The 14,292-nt window shown below is 50.9% G+C and overlaps 1 long non-coding RNA gene across 4 annotated transcripts; it reads right to left on the bottom strand.

The window, feature by feature from the left end:
- Positions 1-3,211: 3,211 nt before the first annotated feature.
- On the bottom strand, positions 3,212-14,277 carry LOC114485350 (uncharacterized). Of its 4 annotated transcripts, none has more exons than XR_008616815.1 (4): positions 9,892-14,277; positions 6,796-7,902; positions 4,165-6,633; positions 3,212-4,008 (listed from the first exon to the last, which is right to left on the bottom strand). It is a non-coding gene; the product is annotated as an uncharacterized lncRNA (long non-coding RNA). The 4 variants fall into 4 exon arrangements; XR_008616816.1 differs by lacking the exon at positions 9,892-14,277 and adding an exon at positions 9,287-9,885; XR_003678821.2 differs by lacking the exon at positions 9,892-14,277 and having other exon boundaries at positions 3,215-4,008; positions 6,796-7,368; positions 7,822-9,277.
- Between the last annotated feature and the right edge of the window lie 15 nt (positions 14,278-14,292).

Here is a 14,292-nt window from a genome sequence, read left to right on the forward strand (position 1 = left end):
AGCTAATTTGTAAGACAGCGTGGCAGTTTTTTCCAAAACTAAACAAGTCTTACCTTGGGATCCAACAATCGTGCTTCCAGTATCTAGGCAACTGCTTTGAAAAACTATATCCAAACACAAACAAGGATGGAATTATGCATAACAGCTCTACTCATAATGGCTAAAAACTGGAAGAAATCAGGATGTCCTTCAATTGACAAATGCATAAGCAAACTGGGGTACATCCATGTCATGGGGAACAGAATATGCCACCCCAAAATGCTCTTAGGTGTAGGGATTATTTTGATCTGATTGGTTTTTTATAATAAAATGACACTGAAAAATTTCAGAAAACTGAGTAGAGTTTCCCCTTTTTGAGGGACATTTACATTTGTAAGGGAAATTTCCATTTCAAGGGTGTGTCCCTCTCTGTAGAAAGATGATTAGATAGAAGGATGATTAAATAGAATAGAACAGAAGGATGATTAAATCTCAAGGAACCCTCATCAGTCGAGAAGTCCTGAGTTAAATCTTCATAATAACCATTCCCTTGTTCACTGTGCGCTGCATGATAACCTGTCATAACTGGCTTCTCCCCTTCCCCAAAGTCTTCTTTTATTTGTTTTTTTTTAGCTGAAGATGGTATTTAAGGTGATGGCTTGGTCCATTTCAAGGAGTTACTCAGTTTTCCTGGGTATTTCGCATATATACAAGAGGTATGAGTGTTATTAAAATTCTGTTTGTTTTTCTCCTATTAATCTTTTATTACATGGAGGATCTCAACCAAGAACCTAGAAGGGTAGAGGGAAAATTGTTTTTCCTCCCGTGCACATGCAATGGAACACTACTCAGCAACAGAAAGAAATGAACCATCAACCCACGGAAAGATATGGATGAATCTGAAGTGCGTATTGCTAAGTGAAAGAATCCAACCTGAAGAAGCTGCACGGAGTATGACCCCATTTACGACCCTCTAGGAAAGGCAAAGCTACATAGATGATAAGCAGTCCATGTGTTGAGGGGTTTGAAGTATTCCATGTGACACTTTAGGACGGATTCTTGTCGCTATGCATTTGTCTAAGCCCATAGATGTGCGTAGCCCAAGGGGCCAATCATAATCTATTCAAATTTAGTTAGTTAAGGTGTAGGAGTGTTGCAGGATGAAATACACAACGTGACAGAATCTAACTGTATTAGAAATGTATGGAAAAAACTGTCAAGGGTGGGAGCAAAGGTGCTGACCTAAGTTACCTCTGGAAATGAATGGAATCTGTCGACTAAAGGCAAAATGGACCATACGTAAACAGTGGGCTTTATTTTACGAAGTTCTTTCCAGGGTGTAGTAGCTAACAATTCTGAAACCTCTGCACATGTAACGTGAAAAGGAGCAATGCACAGATAAATGGCAGATGGTGGGAGCCAGGCTCCTTGCTGTGGGAGTGCGAAGTTACAGGTACGCAAGGGGAGAGCCTCTGCCCTCGTGGGAAAGGAGCAATGCATAGATAAATGGCAGATGGTGGGAGCCAGGCTCCTTGCTGTGGGAGTGCGAAGTTACAGGTACGCAAGGGGAGAGCCTCTGCCCTCGTGATCCTGGATCTGGGCTTCCTGGGAGGATGGTGTCAGGAGTTTACTGGCCGGGGAAATGCACAGATCTTTACCCTGGGAAGGTCCTGCAGAGGTAGGAACATCACACCCCATCTTTCCACCCATGTGGGCTAGAAACAATCAGACCTCCAAAATCAGCCAAGTGCAGCTTTTAAGACATTCTCGCCCTCAGATGAAGGAACGTGAGGGTCTTGAATTACCCCTAGGCTGTCCCAGAATCCAGGCCCTGGGGGATGGAGCCAGGATGGGGGTTCCTGGACCTCTGACCAGCAGCTGGTTGGAAGAAAGGATACCAGTCCTGAGGGCAGGGGTTCCCTGAAGTCTGTGAGCCCTGGAGCCCCGATGGGATTCATTCCCAGTGGGGACATGGGCGGGGCCTGCAGTGGTTCTATTTTCCACCCGGGCCCTTCTGATGAAGCCACAGCAGCACTGGGCCCAGACGTCTCCTGGTGGTGTCTCAAACTCTGACACAACAGCTTTACAAGGAAATAAGAGAATGTGCTTCAGAACCTTCCAAAATGAGGGAGAGAAGAGTGAAATTGAAAGAGAAGAAGCTGAGGAGCTTTTCCTATAAGGGGCCCTGCTGGGAGAGGCAGGGGTGGAAAATCAGGGAACTGGTGGACAGCAGCCTCCATCAAGCACCTCCCTGGCACATGGGCCATTCTGGACCACAGAGGACCTCATTCCTGACTGAGTATGCCCTCCTGGAGGAGGGTGGTCCCAAGACCCACATGCATCTCCTGGTTTGGGGTTGGGGTCTGGGATGGGGTGGGGGACCCCTCACCCAGCACGTGTCTCCAGGGGACACTCTGGTCATGTGACACATCAGAGACCACCTCCAAGGGGACCCTCCCATGAAGACCTCTGAGAGGTGGGTCCAAGCGGGGTAAAGTGGGCTGGAAGGAGAGGGTGCAGGTCTTACCGGGACGGATGCCATCTCTGGGCCCCTCCAAGTGCCAAGGACTCAGAAGGTTCCAGCTGCTGGACCCCATCCCTCCCCTGCTTGCCTGACCTTCTCCCCCAACAAGTGTCTCCTCAGCCTCCACACCAGGGTGAGGGAAGTTCCTTAATGCATCGGTAGATCAAGGAATTCTCGTTGCCCGCCCAGGGGCAGAGGTTCTGCCCAGGCCCTGGTCCTCCAGGTGTGTGGAGCCGAGCAGGCGTCACGGGGGGCCCCACATGCAGGTGGGGACCACACTGGGCTGGGCTCAGTGCATTATTAGATTTTTAACATCTCCTGAGCAGCCACCATGGATCGAGCCCTGGGCCAGTCACTGGGGAGACAGAAAACCCCCAGTCTCTGTGATCGGACAGAGGAGTGCCTGGGAGGGGGATTGAAGGGGACCACTGACCCCAGACCCACCACTGACCAGAGCCCTGAGCGCTGACCCAGACCTCTGACCACACCCAGAGCCAGCCCAGCCCCACAGCACCCAGGACTGAGGTCCATAACCATGGGGACACCTTTTCTAAGGAACCCAGGCCTGGGAGTGCCCTTCCCACACCACCCCCTCGCAGACCCAAAGTGCCCAGCGACCCCCCCATGTTCTAGTGGACAGGTTGGCGCCCTGAATGGGTGACTGGCTGAGAAAATATCAGCCAGTGGTGGAAATAAATGACCAGAAGACGCCCTAGACCCTTGGGAGCAGCTGTCCTCCTGTTACCGAACCAAACTTGTGTCCGCTCACCCGTGCAAGAATAAAGCCAATCTAGTGACACCGGGTTGTGGTGAAGGAACCTGCAGTGTTTACTGTAAGGCAGCAGATAAGGAGGCCAAAGCAGCTAACGCTCAAAACACCGGAACTCCCCAATGGGTTTCAGGGAGGCATTTTTACTTTTTAAAAATTTTTTTAACATTTTTACGTTTTTATACATTTATTTATTTATTTATTGGCTGCGTTGGGTCTTCATTGCTGCGCACGGGCTTTCTCTAGTTACCGTGAGCCGGGGCTACTCTTCGTTTTGTTGTGTGAGCTTCTCATTGCGGTGGCTTCTCTCATCGCGGAGCACCGGCTCCAGGTGCACGGGCTTCACTAGTTGTGGCGCGTGGGCTCAGTAGTTGTGGCTCGCGGGCTCTAGAGCGCAGGCTCAGCAGTTGTGGCGCACGGGCTTCGTTGCTCTGCGTCATGTGGGATCTTCCCGGCTCAGGACTCGAACCCGTGTCCCCTGCATTAGCAGGCGGACTCTTAACCACTGCGCCACCAGGAAAGTCCCAGGGAGGTATTTTTAAAGGCCAGGTGAGGGAGGGGAGTCACAGGGTATGGGATCAGCTTGTGCACAGTTCTGATTGGCTGATGACGAGGTCACAGGGCAGGGTCACAGGCGTGAACGCTATCGATTCTCAGACTCCAGGAGGTCTGGGGGCTACGTGCTCATGGTCCTCGGTAGTTAACTTCTTCTTCCATTCAGTGGGGGTTTCAGCATCTGTAAAACAACTCAGGAATGTGCATCAGATGCTATCATCTAGGTATTTCGGGGAAGAGCTACAGCAGAGGACATGGGGAGGGGCCGGTCCCAGGAAGGCCCCATAGGATCCTGCTCGGTTACCCTCCCCGACCCCACGAGTCCCCCCGCCTGGACCTGGACCCCTGCAGCACCAGCCAGGGCTGGCGAGAAGCACTAGCTGAGAGCTCCTCCTTGGCCTTGTAGTTGATCTTTCCTTTCTCAGACATGACTTGGAGGCTTGGAAAGAAATGCTGATTCCGTGAGATTGGCCTTTTCAAGTGGTTTCCTTCCCCCTGGTCCTGAAGCAGAAGATTGGGGCCAAAGATGGCTTGATGTTGCCAGGGACAGGCCAGAGCGGGGAGAAGCCGGACCTGGGGCAGTTTGCTGCCCTCCACCTCCCGGGGTTAATACCCACTCACTCACCTAGAACTGGACTTCCTAGTCATCCGTTTATGACAGGAGGAGGCGGGGTAGCGGGAGGCCGAGGGGGTCATTTCAGCACCACGGGTGTCTCTTTGTGTCAGAGCCACACACCCAGGTAGCCCTGCTCTGCGGGCTGGATCCCCTTAGAAATTACATCTGGGCTCAGAGATTGTTAGCTCCGTGCCAGTGACCCGTCTGGCTGTGGTCAGGCCGTGTACGTGCCATGGACGGAGGCCAGCCCCGAGGGTGGATCGCCACCTGGCAGCAGCAGGAAGTGTGACTCGAGCCACGGAGGGGAGTTTATAGGAGGTTCTCAGCTACAAGCCAAGTCACTGGGCTGTGAGTCGCTGTAACATAAGCCATGGCTTTATTTTCTGGAAAACGTACTTGTGGGGGCAGCCTTCTCCGCCAACTCAGATTTTCAAAAATATCTACTTTGATTTGCTGCCGACTAATGCAATAATATGATAGAACCCAATGGGATCTTATTAGCGTGAGATGAGGCTGAATTAGCTAACGTCAGGCCCATTTCCGCAGCGCGCAAAGGTTGCCGAGGAGCGGACCCCGCGAAAGCGCTGCGCTGGAGGCCTCGTCTCTGCTGCAGCCCCCGGAGACCTGGAGACCTGGGCTGCAGTTTGCAGAGACCACTGATGCTCTTGTTCCTCGGACAGGGAGAAGGACACCAGCTTGAGTCACGGCGGCCAAGCACCTGGCACAGAGCCGGGGAAATCCTTTGCCCACCGGGGGCCACGGCACGCATGTCTGCAAGATCAGGCCACAGCTCACTGAACAATAGCGCAAGAACGGCTCTTGGGCCCAAGGAAGCAGCCCTGACACCACCTGCCCTGTCTGCTGGGCTCTTTGATGCGGTGTGGCTCCTTAGGGCTTCCTGGGTGTCTGGGTCAGCTGCACACGGGCGTCAGCTGGTCACGTGCACGTACGCGAGTGCCTGCTGTTCCTTACCCTTGTTTGTCTCATTAGACAAAATGTCTGATCTCAGGGAGGCTGCACACCTGTACGCCAGGTGACCATCTCCTGAGGTTCACAACCGTGAGGGACAGATGCCACTGGGGCCTCGTGTCTGAGTCAGAGCGGGAGCCGACGCCTCCAACCCTGCACGCTCCCTGAGGGCAGGGCATCCCACCTCCCTGCCTGCACTGGCCGTGAGCCCTTCCACAAAGAGAGGAGCCCACACGACGGACCCTTCATTTGGAAAAGATAAGCAAAATCAGGTGAAGCAATTTGATACCTATTAAGATGATATCTTCATCCCGAATACTACTCGAATGTATTTTTTAGAAGGTTAATGTTATTTGTTATAGCTTAAAAAATGGAATATCCAGCAGCATGGCACTAATAAAGGAACGCTCTGGAACCTTTGCACACCAAGAGAGGGTGCTCACGTCACGGTGCTACTGAGATGAGAAGAACACAAAGACTGTAGAAGAGATGTGAATAGGTGCCTGGCTCTGCACGTGCAAGACAAGTTACATGACAATGGTGGACCAAGTCTGGGGACGGGCCAGGGGCTCTGATGGCAGGCAACGGTGACCTCAAGTAGGGGCCAGGTTTCCATGGAGAGCGCCCATCTCCCCCCAAACCTAGATGTGCTTCCTGAAAGCAGTGAACACAGGAAGGTAGTGTAGGAGACAAAAGAACTCATTCATGGGCTCAACATCCCCAAGACCACTTGGCCTTTGTCCTCCAGCCGCAGATCTAAGCATCTATTAAACAGGAGCTAACCAGGGCCAGAGCCAAACACAGAAGCTGCCACACAGTAGGTGCTCAATAAAGAACGGTTGAGTTAACGGAGCTGCTCCTAAGCGGGGTCCGAGTAAGGGATCTGACACATCTCACTGCTCTCTATTGACTGAAAACGTCAGCCCGCTAACGAGGTCTAGGTAAATTAATTACAGAACTTAACACATTTATTTTAAAAGGCATTGCAAAGTGTCTTGATAAAGAACATACAACACCTGTCACGTTCATTATCCTAAAGATCGACTCACGTGCATTGTAGCCACTTAATAAAAAGCTAGCATTTACTAGACATCAATTATTAGCAGGTGACAGCCGGAAGCAATGTTCTACACATGCGTATCTACTCACGTGCTAGAGCATGGATACAACCATCTCTCTGGATGCAGCAAGAGACACACAGCATGACTTGCCAACTTATTTCTAGAAGTTCACGATCCCGTGGTGGGGGCACGGGAAGAAGAGGAAAAAACTTTAAACTGTGGTCCTTTATTCTTAGAGACCTCAGTCCCCCAGCCACAAGGGACATGCTCCGTTGAGAGAATGGCTAACGTAGGTAAAAATGAAAGAGGAACTTTGACTTACCCAGGAAAGTCCAAATCAGATGTTTTCCAGTTTGAAAGCATGTGAAGCAGGTGTTCTCAGGGTAGGTGTGCATCTGGGACCAGGGTGGGTGTCCACCAGCACGGAGGAGCTAGGCCCAGGGCAGGGGGGGACATGGGGCTGCTCTCCCAGCGGGCTGCAGTGGATGCCGGCGCCCCCAAGACTTCACTGAGACCCCAGCCACCCGCATGGAGTCAAGCCCTCAAGGCAGACCCTTCAGATGTGGCCCTCGGGACAGCACCAGGCCGTGCGTGCACCCTCCAGGGCCCTTCGAGGAGCTTCAGCTGAAGGTGGTGATGCCTCCCCGGCCCTCCCCACACGGGTCCTGCACCTCAGCCCCAAAGCCTTTGCTCCTCTCTGCGGAACAAGCTCCCTCTTGCCCACAGGCCTCTGCCAAGGCAGCGGTGCTGGGAAGTCTGGTGCTCAGACCCAGAAGGAACCAGCAGGAAGCTTCTGTGGAGGCATCACTGATGATCTCCCCAGATTGAAAACACTCACTTGGGAGAAAAGGGAACTCCTGTGCACTGCTGGTGGAAGTGTAAACCGCCGAAGCCACTGTGGAAAACAGTAGGAAGGTACCTTAAAAAATTAGAAATAGACCTACCGTATGACCCAGCAATCCCACTTCTGGGTATATATCCAAAGGAAATGAAATCGGTATCTCAAAGAGATATCTGTGCCCCGTGTTCATGGCCGCGTTGCTCGTAAAAGCCGAGATATGGAAACAACCCATGTCCGTCGATGGATGAGTGGATAAAGAAAATGTGAGATATGTAGATATACATATATATATATATATATATATATATATATATATATATATATATATAATGAAATAGCTGTCCAGGAGGAAGATTTTCCTTTACCCTTCCAGATTCTTCCGGTTGGTATGAGAATTAAATTGACATGAGGTAGATTAACAAGAGAAAATCAAACAAAGTTTAATAACATGTATACATGGGAGAGACCCAGGGAAACTGAGTAACTCGCCAATGGCCAAACCTTCACCTTAAATACCATCTTCAGCTAAAGACCATAGAGGATGTCGGGTAGGGATCTGGGGCTTCAGAGGGAATGCAGACAGTTCACCTGGCGACAGAGAAGCAGATGTTTGGTAAATCACCGTTTCCTGGGCCCTGCAGAGACAGTGGGACGGAGACTGGACTCTGGTCTCCAGGCTCTGCTGAGTTTCCCCACCACACATAACCCACGTTCTTTGCAGATTTCTCTGGTGACAGCTCTGTTCCAGGAACAGACCCTTTATCTGAATTCTACAGGCAGCTAAGAGGGAGGTAAAAAAAAAAAAAAAAAAAGCACACTTCCTGAGTCTTCTGTTTCTTAAAATAATCAGTCTAAATGAATCCTCGTACCAGAGAGACAGATTTGGGGATGACAGATTTTGCTTCCGTACACAGTCAAGGACTCAGGCCCCCCGGGCCAGCAGTGCTCTTCACAGATGTACATCTCTAGCCCCAGCACCTCCATTCCCGGGTCCCTTTACCTGAAGCCTCGCACAGGGGTCTTCTGCAGGCGCCTCTGTGAGGCCCCCTTCGGGGAGGAGGGGAAACCTTGAAGGCACTTTCCCCACTCTGACGTGGTACCCAGAACGTTTCCACTCCGAGCCCAGCCCCTCACGCCCACCGTCATCCTTGGGTCCGTGGGGCCGACAGAGCCTTTGGCCGGGCCTCCCCCTGCAGTGAGACGACCCCTTCGAGGCTCTGCGCTGCCCAGCCCTCAACCCCGCGCACCACTTCCTGGGGGAAAATGGAACAGCTGTGGATGCTTGCGACGCTCCTCCCAGTGAGCGATGAAAGCTTGAGCGCTTCCACGTGTGGCTCGTGGCTTTCCTCGCTCACACCTAACAGCTCAGCTCCCTCTCCGCCGAGCTCCGGACTTGCCCTCGTGCCCGTAGCCAGAGACAGCAGTCGGTGCGCAAGGGCTCGTGGGATTAGATTAGGCCCACTGGGGCCTCAACCCTCCAAAGGTCGTTCATTAGGAACTTCGGTTACATCCGCAAAACCCCTTTGCTCTGTAAAATGACATAATCACACGAGCGGCGGTAGAGGCAGCCGCCCTGGGAGGCAAACTTCTCCGCGTTGCCCGCTGTCCCCGGGGGCCGCTGGGCGTTGCCTGCTGGGCCCTCGGCGGGCTCCTCAGCCTGGGTCCCAGCCCTCAGACCACCCGGGGACGTACTTGCTCACGGCATGATCGGGGTGACCAGGGCAACGGCGTTGCATTTACGGGCTCGGCCAGCGGCCGTGCTGCAGGGCCCGCACCGCCGGGCGGTCCCCTGGTCCAGCAGCACCCCGCGAGAGCCCCGGTCCCCTACAAACGTCAGACGACCTAGGGCACCCCTCACCTCCTGAACTGAGTGGTTAGCGCCTGGGACTCTCAGCAGGACAAGATAATTTGTGGGCCATAATTTTATACGATTATACCAGATGCTTCTCTGTACAGATCAACACTTTCATACCCTGTCTGTCCTGTTTGGTCCGTGCAGATTCACCTCGTGTTGTACGTCGGAGGTGCCCGTTTGACAACTGTCCTGTTATGACGATTTACATCCAAACCACGTGTAGGTGGCCATGCCAGTAAGGGTCTGCCTACTCGGGTGAGCGTCTTTCTCTAGAGGCAGGGGTGGCATAAAGGACAATTTACAGGTCAAATCCATACACACTGTAATATGACCGTGTACCGCTGAATGGCTCCTCATAAAACGGCACTCATACGTACCCAAAATAGCCTAGAAGTAGATATATTTACCCATGGTTTGACCACCCCTGGGTATTCCTGGTCTTCTCAGTTGTTACCCATCAGACAGGTAACAAGAACTGCAAGTGGCTTTCGTTCACATCTTCCAGGTTAGTAATCGTTTCGTCATCGTCCAGTTGGGAAAACTAAAACCGTACCAGTTAGTCTAACAGAGACGCAGTGCACGTAGGCAGCTGGAGAAGCACGCAGGGCGGACCCGAGACAAGAAAGACCACGCTCGGGGAGCTGGCGCCGCCCGCGAGGCCGCAGGAGCAAAGGACAGGGCTCGGGCTCGCAGAGCCCATGCCCTTGGGGAAGGGCCGTCACCTGGCTGCGCTGAGACCTCCGTGGCTGGATAGGCAGAGGGCTACTCGGAGCCGGGACGCAGACCTTGGAGAAGGTCCTGCCCGGGCGAAAGGTGGGATTACAGAGGTTCTCGAAGAAAACACAGGAGTGCGTCTTCTCTCTGTTACAGCATCTGTGAATTGGGTGTCAGAAAAGCGTTCTCAAATGGGGCCCAAAAAATGCAATAACCATAAAGTACAAGATTGCTAAATTGGACTTTGTTAAGATTAAGAACTTTAGGTAGAAACAATAGACACAAAAGGGAGAGATGTATCTGCAATGCATTTATCCCATAGAGGATTCACACCCAGAACGTCTCAAGAACTGCTACAAATCAATTTTCTCTTTAAAGAGGGCCCAATTAAAAATAACCAAAAGTTTGAACAAGCCCTTCAGAAAAGATGATATCCAAACGGCTAAGAAGCCTCGGACAGCCAATTCTACAACATTACCGGTCAGGAAATTCAGATGAATATGTCATATACAGCACACACATCAGAATGACTAAAATTAAACAGACTAAAGAAAATATTTTAAAACTGGCAAGATAAGCACTGCTGATGGGAGTGTAAATTAGTACAACAACTCTGGAAAACTGCTTGGCAGTATCTATACAGCTGAGCATACGTACATAACCCCTCTGACACAGCCCGACAGAGATTATGGCTTATGTCCACGAAAAGACGTGCAAGTACGCGGAAGCTAGAAAAACTAGACAATTAAAAATTTTACGCCGGTAATCCAACAGATCCGTATATTTTGATATATTCAAACAATAGTGCATAGCAATGATGAAATGAATGATTGCTGCATGAAATAATATGGATGAGTTTCACAGACGTAACCTTGAGTGGAAAAGCTAGATACAAAAAAGTACCTAATGTGTGTTTGCATTGCCTGGAGGTCCAGAAACTGGCAAAGCCCAGTAGAGAAGATAAATGTGGCTAGCTTTGGGACGGGGTGAGGTTCATTAAGAGGGCACAGAGGGCCTTCCTTTACCTGAAGCACCGTATTGTCTGCTCGTTGTTGTAGCTTGAGTCCTCCTGTTTGTTTCCTAACTCTTCACATTCATCAGTATTCCAGCAGACTTTATTGACTCTAAGCTAATTTTAATGGGAATACTTCTGTTTCGTAATTTCCGTGTTCAAAGAGAAACATGCTTGATCTTCTTCGTATGATAAGATCAGCCTATCCCTACTTATTCCGAAGTCGTAAAAACTTAAGGATGCATTTATAATTGCAAATTACATTAGAGATGACGGGGTGGTGGGGGGGGCGGTGGAGGAGTGAGGGGTCACCTGTAAATACTGATGAGTACATATCTAACTGTTGCCAGCAACTGGATGAAGAGACCACATTGCTGGGGGGTCGTCAATTGTCACGAGCTCAGACACATTTTGATTCCTTATCTTCCAAAAGTCGTTCTTTCTGAACAGCCAACTTATTTCTGTGAATGCAGAATTTAGTAAATAATGCCATATAAAGGAAAAAGAATAAGCTCAAAGTTGGTCATCTCGGTAGGATATTCATTCTGGGTTGTTATTTATTCTAGCCAATATAACCCCATTGGACCATCCATAAAGTTAATACTGAGTGGATATTCGTTGATTTTCCACCCTGCTTTGAAGAACAGCTGTGTCCTCTGATATCTCGCTGCTGAGAAAGAGCACAGACTCTGAGTGCTATAAATACTGACGACTCGGCGCGTTCATTAAGGGTGGATGGGTGTGCGCAGGTCCTGGAGTTAATTAACCAAGTGCTCAGGAAGCAAAGACACAAGAAAACCTTGAGTTTACTGTCCACAGACCAAGCAACACCATCTAGTGACTAATGACTTCCTGCCCTCTGCTGGTTCCAGTAGATACATTCCAGGAAAAAGGCTGCAGGTTAGAATTTTTCTGGATGTTGCCTCTTAAACACAAAACAAGCACAAATAAAATAAAAACATGACAATTCTCGATGTATCTCCTTAGTCAAATATTCAAAGAGCAGAAAGCATCCTGATCCCACACGAGATGTCAGATCTACATTGTTTCGCCTTCCACATCATTCGAAGTCGTCAAAACGTTTCACCCAGAGCCCAGGGCTCCGAGTCGACGGTGAGCTCGTGATGGCGCCGCCTCTCGTGGGAGTGGCTTTCTCGGCCCCGTGCCCCACACGGCACCTCGTCCCCAGAGGCCCCAGTAGAGGAACTCCATTCAAAGGCAGGAAAAAAAAAAGAGAGAAAAAAATGCTGTCTGCCCCTCTGTTCCACTGGCTGTGCCTCTCTCTCTGCATCTACATCTGCGTGTGTATGACTCTATGTACAGATGTGTGTGTACATGTCTACCTGTCCGTCTCTTTTACTGTCTGTCCGCCTCACTTGTCTGTTAGTCCACCTGTGCCTCTCGATCCATATTCCTGCCTGTCTTTCTCTATGTGCTGTCCATCTGTCTTTCTGTCTGTCTTTTTGTTAATATATCTGTTTATGTGTCCTCCCTGCTGAGTCTATCTCTTTGTCCATCTATCAGGCTGTATGTTTTTTGTTCTGTCACTTTATCTATCTGTCTCTGTGTCTGCTTTTTCTGTCTGTCTATCTATATACATATATATCTGTCGTTTTTCCTCGCTGAGTCGTCCCGTGTGTGTGTGTGCAATGCATATATTGATAAAAACCTGCTCTTTGCTGGGCAGGACACATGGACCCAAAACCTCTCCTCGTCGGGCCGACCCTCCAGATCCAGGTGCGGCCTGTTCTCTGAGCCCAAATCTGCCAAGTTCTGCCCCCAACACTCAGTTACTGGCCCACCTGCTCCCACAGGCAACCGCTAGCCTGACTTCTATCCCCACAGACTCATGTCTATCCTAGAACTCGAGCAAGTCTCCATTTGTGACCGTGAGGCCCCTTCACGTTGGTGCACGCATCAGGGGCTGCTCTTTTGCACTACTGTGTAATACGACGTACACTGTTGTGTGTGTGTTTAGTGCGTGTATGTGCTTGTGTACATTTTAGGTGTGTGTGCATGTGTATGCGTGGGTCTGTATGTGGTTATGTGCGTGTGTGTTGGAATGAGGCCGCACCACCCTTTCAGACACTTTCCAGATAGCCAGTAGGTTCACAAAAAAACGTCGGTGTCTGCAGGAGCAGCTCCCATCTGGGCCCCGGGCATCCTAAACCACACTTTCCACACACGCTATGGATCCCTCCCCCGCGGAGCCCGCAGGCAGCAAGGAAAGGCAAGAGGCCTCAGCGGTTGCCATTGCTGTGCACGGTTGAGTAGGTTGTGAGTGGCACCCTGGGGTTGTACAGTACACACCCTCGGGCCCTGCCCTGGCCCAGAGCTGTGGTCTCCAAGCTCCAGCTCACTTTCTGCACCGGGCCTCACTAGGGAATAAGAACAGTCCCAGGCCTCAGCACTGAAGGAGCATTGATCCAGGAAGGGAAAGGAAGAGCCCTTCAGCATGCGGGCCTGGCTCAGGGCCTCAGAGAGCATCATTCCTCATGTGTCAGAAACTGCGGTTTCAAGGAGGGTCTGGGGCTGGCAGGTCACTCAGAGAGGATGGTGCCAGGATCCAGGCAACTGGTGTGCTCCTCTGGATCCAGCCAAACTCTCTGCCTGCTGGAGGAGCCTTCATGCAGTACCCCAGTGGACCCATCAGGGTCAGGGAGCCCAGGTCACCCAGAACCAAAGCCCAGGGGACTAAAAGTTTTGTGCAGGTAGAAAAGGGCGAGGGAGCCCAGGGGACCAGAGGGGAGAGAACTGCAGTCATCCAAGTCCGTGATGACAGCGGGGCCTGGACCGGGTGGTGGCAGCAGGATGGAGAAATGTACTAGGGCTGAAAACAAATTTTAAAAATGTGAAAGGTCAGGGTATTGCACCAGAGAGGGAGGTGAGGGAGAGAAAGGGTGCATCAAAAACAAGGTGCAATCCCACTCCTGATACCAAAACAAAACAAAACAAAACAAAAACTGAGGTGCAGAGATCTGGCTTGAGCACTGAGAGGCCGGCCCACTCCTTCTCTTCCTTGAACCTCAGTTTCCTCATCTGTAAAGCATTGTTGAGATTCTAAGTTCTAACCATCCTTGTCCACCAACTGATCACTGAGTTCTCCCATGTGTATGTGCTATGGATATGTTGATAAACTTCTGCTTGTTTTTCCCTTGTTCATCTGTCTTTTGTCAGTCCACTTTGCAGGGTACCAGCTGAAGGACCTAGGAGGATAGACGGGAAAACAATCTTCTTCCTCTCCTACATCAGAGGGGGGCTACCTCGGCTCGATACCTCTGTAGGGAACACGGGCCACCTAAGTCACACCCGGAGTGGGTTATAACCGTGTGAGAGACCCAGGGCAGGGGGTCAACACACAAACCTCTGAGGCTCCATCCCCCAGGCAGAATAACAG

The sequence above is a fragment of the Physeter macrocephalus genome, unplaced genomic scaffold (genome assembly GCF_002837175.3).
Source record: "Physeter macrocephalus isolate SW-GA unplaced genomic scaffold, ASM283717v5 random_1161, whole genome shotgun sequence".
NCBI classification, from domain to species: domain Eukaryota; kingdom Metazoa; phylum Chordata; class Mammalia; order Artiodactyla; family Physeteridae; genus Physeter; species Physeter macrocephalus.